Below are 6,584 nucleotides of genomic sequence, written 5' to 3' on the forward strand. Positions count from 1 at the left end.
GGTTATTCTCTTTTACACATTTTTACTCATCCTTTCCAACTTCATAATATTTTACATGTCCCTCGTATCACTGAAAATCTTTTATCTATATCTCAATTCATATATGATAACTCTTGTTATTTTGAGTTGCACCCTGAATATTTTTGTGTGAAAGATCTTACCTCAGCTCAAACCCTCCTTAAGAACACACTTAAGGATGGAATTTACTGTTTCTCATATAGGAGTGTCACCAAAAAGGCTTCTGTTGTATATACTGCTTCAACTAGTATTTCTCAATCTATTTGGCATCAACATCTTCGACATACTTCTATGCTATTTATTTCTAAAATTCTTAATAACTCATGTTTGACTTTTCATAATAATGATAAAATTTTAGTTTGCTCTACATGTCAATTAAGTAAGAGTTATTCTTTACCTTTTTCATGTTCTTATTCTAGGTCTTCCTCTTCTTTTGAACTTGTGCATACTGATATTTGAGAGCCTTCTCATATTTTATCACATTTTGGATACTGGTACTATACACATTTTTTAGATGATTATAATTGTTTCTCCTAGTATTAGCCACTGAAAAATTATTTTGATCTTTGTCATGTCTTTTATATTTTATGCTTGCATAATAAAAATATCTTACAATATAAAATTAAATTTCTTCAAACTGATTGTGCTCATGAATTTCAATCGCAAACCTTTTAACAATAATTAAATGATCATGAAATTGATCATCACTTCTCATGCCCCTATCCCTCCCAACAAAATGGGGTTGCAGAACTCAGACACCCCCATATTGTAGAAGTCGGTCTTACTTTTTTTTACACTATCTAATCTTTCTTCTAAATTTTGGGATACTATCTTTGAAACAACTAATTTTCTCATTAATCATTTACCCACATTATTACTCAATTTTACTTTATCTTAAAAAATTTATTTAATAAAAAATTAGATCATAATTTTTTTTTATGTTTTTGGCTCCTTATGCTTTCTCTATTTGCTTTCCTATAATAAAAATAAATTAGAATATCATTCTCTTCCATGTATCTTTCTTGGTTATCCTACAGATTTTCATAGATATTAATGCTATCATCCTTCTTCTAGGTGTATTTTTATATCTTAAGATGTTATCTTTGATGAGATAGTATTTTCTTGTGCAATGAATTCTTCTAGTGATACTCCTGAGCATATCAATAGCCCTCCTAAGACCACTTCTTTACCATGATTTTCATCCGAGCGTAATGATCAATTAATAATAACCCATATCAATCCGCACATATCCCCAGCCCCAAGTCCTCAAACTCAGCCCATTTTCTTACAAATATATGACAATAATCCAGTCATGACATGTGACCAATGTTCTATAGCCATTGCTAAACTTACTATTCTTGAATCGGTGACTTCTTCTCATATCGGTAGTCATCATATGATCACACGGTCTAAGGATGGCATGCTCAAGCCATATTGCTTTAGCACAAAATATCCTATGGCATTTGTAGCTTTTATTATCCCTGCCGATCCCACTCACTTCACTCAAGTCCAATGTGACTTCAATGGCTTGAAGCAATGGCAGATAAGTATAATACTTTACTCTCTAATGGTATTTAGTTTTTTAGTTCCACCATCTCCATCACAACATATTATTGGCTATAAATAAGTATTCAAAATCAAAAGGCGATCTAATGGCTCCATTGAGCGATATAAAATCCATCGAGTTACTAAGGGCTTTAATTAACAAGAGAATATTGATTATGATAAGTATTCAGTCCACTTATCAAGGCTATCATAATTCATATACCGTTCATTCTCTCACTATTTCTGAAGGTTGGCCTCTTTGGCAATTGGATGTCAAAAATATATTTCTCCATGAATATCTCACAGAGGATGATTATATGAGACAACCTTTTGGTTTCATTGATCCAGACCATCCCACTTATGTTTGTAAGCTACAACGTTCTCTTTATGGTCTTAAACAGGAGCCATATGCTTGGTTTCAGTGGTTGAGCTCTCATTTATATATTCTTGGCTTTCATAAATCTAAGGCTGATGTCTCACTTTTAATCAGACGCACCAAAGAATATGTAACACTTCTTCTACTTTATGTTGATAACATTATTCTTACCAGCACTACTCCATTAGATGATTTTATTGCTTCCCTACAAACTGGATTCACCATGAAGAATCTAAGCCCTCTTCACTACTTTTTAGGCATTGAGGTGAAGATAGTATTTTTGAACTTTATCTAATCCAATCAAAATATATTTCTAATCTTTTTCTTAGAACCAACATGTATGGTTCTAAGCCGGTCTCAACACCTATATCTATTGGCATGGGTCCCAACTCTCTCATTTTGATGGTTTGCCACTTTTTGATCTGACTCAATATCGGAGTATGGTGGGTGCACTTCAATACCTTACTTTTACTCATCCTAACATTGCCTTTGCAGTCTTATGAGTAGGCCCACTTCTACATATTAGCTTGCTATCAAATACATTTTTCGCTACTTGAAGTATACTATTCACTACGGTCTATATTTAATTAAGAGTCCATCATCTTTTCTTCATGCCTATTCTGAAATCAATTGAGCTGTTGATCCAATAATTGACGTTTTATAAGAGGCTTCACTATTTTTTTTGACCTTAATCTTATATCCTAGAGTGCTAAAAAGCAACACACTTAGCGTGCTCAAGTATCGAATTTGGATATAAAGGACTTGCAAATGCTACTGTTGAACTAATTAATTTGGATTCAATCTTTACTATAAGAATTGGATATCTCACTCTCTCAATCTCCTATACGGTATGACAACTTATCTGCCATATATCTTAATATCATTTTGATATTTCACGCTCGAACAAAGCATATTGAAAGTGATTTTCATTTTATTTGAGAGCAAGTAACTCGTCATCAACTTCAGATCTAATTATCTTCTCCAACAAATAACTTACTGAAATATTTATCAAAGAGCTTGCCTCCCAACGCTTTCAACAATTACGATCTAAACTTTTTTAGGTTGTGAGGAGTTGTTGGCGGTGGCTTTATATTAAAAATTTAAAAAATTTTAATTTTAATTTTAATTTTGAATATCGAAGAGATCTTAGAGATTTATTTGTTTTTTTCTATATTTTGATTTGTTTGTTATTTCTTTCTATCACGATCCATTTGTTATTTTTTTTTATCTTTTATGATCGTGATTGTAATTTTTTTTTTTTTTTGTATAGTTTCAACTATAAATATAGATGGCCTCCTCATGGGATTGTGATGCAAAAAATTTTTCATTATATTTTTTTTTTATATATTTTATTAAAAGAAGTATGATAAAATTAAAAATCTGAATCATATTTTTTTTCTTTCGTACCCGACAGCGTATGATTTTCGTTCCATATCCTGCCCTTGTTCCCATAAGCGATTAATTCTCGAGGCCACGAGGGCCCATCTTACATGGTTCTTTGTCCTTCTCAGTTCTCTCGCTACGTATTCTTAATCCGTTCCTTTTAGTTCCCGGCGAACCTTTACCTTCCTTGTCTGTGATCTCCAACGTCCAACCAATTCCCTCCACGTTAATTCCAGAAGCAACCTCTCAACAGTCAGAGGAAGCCCACTTCCACTCCCTCCTATCCATCCCCATTTAAGCTAATTAAGGTATCTACCTCTATAAATAACCCCGGCTCCTTCGCCTCCCTTCTCGTCGATTCCTCCTCCTTCCCCAAACAATTCAAAAGAGAAGGAAACGCACAGACAAAGAACAAGAAAATAGAACGGAGGAGGAGGGATACGGACGGACAGAGAAGAAACGGAGAGAGAGAAAGAATCAAGCATCCCCATCTCCCGATCTCCGACGAAGGAGACCAGGAGAAGGTAGGCAAAAAGCGAGTATTGATATCAATGTCGAGATCAGGAGGAGAAGTTGATGATAATAATAATGCGAGACAGCCTCTGCTTCCACGGAAAGGGTCGTACACGCGGTGTCTCTCCCACGCCAGCGACGATCTCAAGAGCTTCCGCTCGTGCCTCCGCTGGCTCTGCGTCGACCAGTCCGACACCCCCCGCGCCCTCGTCTCCTGGTCCCTCTTCTTCCTCCTCGGCCTCTTCATCCCCGCCACTTCCCACTTCCTCCTCATCTATTCCCCCGCCCGCCGCCCTTACGACCTCGCCGTCCAGCTATCATTAACGGCGGTCTCCGCCCTCTCCTACCTCTGCCTCTCCACCTTCCACCGCCGCTTCCTCTTCCTCGACAAGCTCGTCGGCGTGAGCGAGCGCATCCGCCTCGGCTACACCATCCAGCTCAACAGCTCCTTCCGCCTCCTCGCCTTCTTCGTCATGCCCTCCTTCGCCGGCGACGTCGCCTACAGGGTGTGGTGGTACGCCACGGGCGCGGGCCGGCTGCCGGACTATTTGTTGTTGTTCGGCGGGAGGGTGAGCGAGGCGGCGGCGTGCGGGCTGGAATTAGCGTCGTGGATATACCGGATGGCGATATTCTTCCTTGTGTGCGTGCTGTTCAGGCTGATTTGTTATCTGCAGATACTGAGGCTGCAGGACTTCGCGGCGGTCTTTCAAGAGCAGTCGGACGTCGCGACGCTGCTGAGAGAGCATCTGAGGATAAAGAAGCAGCTACGGATTATTAGTCACCGGTACAGGGCGTTTATTCTGTCCTCCCCTATTCTGGTGTCCGCTGCTGCTCACCACCGACCACCACCATGCCGAGGCCAACATCGCCAACGCCGGTGAGCTCGCTGTAAGCTTTACAAACTTCCTCTCTCTCTCTCTCTCTTTCTTTTCTTTTCTTTTTTTATATTTTTGATAAAGCAGATATATTAAATTAAAAATTAAGCTTGAAGAAGAAGAAAAAAAAAAAAAAAAAATATATATATATATATATATATATATATTTAAATACTGAAAAATAAGATCGCGGAAGAATCTATATGGTTAGTCACATAAATGCTATCCAATCAGCAGTATTAGCCTCTCTGCGAACGTACAAGACGTCAAGAGCAATCAACAAGCGCATCATTCTCCAACAATTTGAAATAATGAAATTTTTATTTCTTATATAAATGGTAATTATATAACGCACGCAGATGTTCATGATCTAGTAAAACCAATGAGAGAGCTAATCCAGTAATTCTGCTATGGATGCTGGCATTGCGTTTGCAATCAAACTTTGAATTGATCAAATTTTTATTTGCAATTTGGCAGCTCTGCTCGATCGGGCTTATGACTGGACTGCTCATATGCCTACGTAGTGCTGCGAAGATAACTCACAAGGCCCAAGCAATTACAAGTCATGCTGCAACATGGCACGTTTTTGCTACTATTGAATCCTTTGATGCGGACACCGAGGACCCCGCTTCAGAAACATCCGCAAATGCCTATCTATTAAGCAATTCCACGGCTGAGTCAGATGACGAGGCTAGGGATGAGGACGAGTTGGATGACACAAAGCTCGTACCATCTCATGTCAACACCATTTCCTTTCAGAAAAGGCAGGCACTAATTTTGCTTGCTACATATGTCCCAACATTGATTTCCTGGTGAATGGACATTGATTTATCAATGTTTCTGACTTCCTCGCTCAATCCAGTGACATATTTAGAGAACAACAGAGCTGGGATCACCGTATTCGGGTTCGTGGTGGATAGGTCTTGGCTGCAAGGCTTATTTATGATTGAATTCTCTCTTATATCGTGGCTGTTGGGCAAGACAATTGGGATCTCTTAGGGCCACTATTGTCTCCTTTTCCTCCTTCAATTCATGCATTCGGATATAGATTCTCACCCTCCTTGTGTAGACGAAAGGGTACAGACCTATGAGATGTGAAAGCGATGGGGGAGGTGTTCAAGTGCGATGAGTTATGTAGTCTACAGTATCATGTAATTTTTGCTCCACTATTTCCCAAGGAGTAGCATTCGGTCCTAATATCCTATATTTTATTTATTGATTTTGTAGATTATATCTTGAATCACTCGTGACACATGTTGTAAAGCTAGATAGCAGCTTTGAGTATTTCTAGCATAAACTGCAAATCCTGTAAGATTGGAATCAGTGAATTTGCCTTGAGGCGCCTTCAATACGATCTTTACTGCTGTGCGAAATGCATCAGAATTATCTGGTACTCAATGCTACAATAACACAATTTGTGGCTTGTTCTTTTCATTTTCCTGCATTGAATTTTTTTTTTTTTTTTTTAAGGGTGAGAGGTACTTTATTTTCAGCTAATGGATAGGAATGGATCAAATTCCACATTGACGATATGAATACTAATTTATTTTTTTAAAAAATAAATATAAAAAAAAAGATGTATAAATTATTTTTTTCATACTTAAAATATATCTCTACTTGTGCAATGATAAATCTGGCACAACCTATTACAACTGGGACAAAAGATCAATAAATCTGACATGTTTGATTAGCAAATTATAATTTCACCGTCTACCAAATTTTGTTACTCGTAGTATCATCGATTTCTTTAGATTCTCACTCTTATCTCCCTTTAAAATCTCTATTTTTCTTTCTAATCTTCTCAGTTTTTTCTTATTCCCACCTCTCCATCCCTCCTCCTTGCCTATCATCACTTCTTCTATTTTATCTTTTTT

The 6,584-nt window shown here is 37.7% G+C and overlaps 1 pseudogene; it reads left to right on the forward strand.

Annotated features, from left to right (window-relative positions):
* The first annotated feature begins 3,775 nt into the window (after nt 1-3,775).
* Nucleotides 3,776-5,925, forward strand: LOC105039097 (uncharacterized; annotated as a pseudogene).
* Nucleotides 5,926-6,584: the final 659 nt, after the last annotated feature.

Source organism: Elaeis guineensis, chromosome 1 (assembly GCF_000442705.2).
Source record: "Elaeis guineensis isolate ETL-2024a chromosome 1, EG11, whole genome shotgun sequence".
NCBI lineage: Eukaryota > Viridiplantae > Streptophyta > Magnoliopsida > Arecales > Arecaceae > Elaeis > Elaeis guineensis.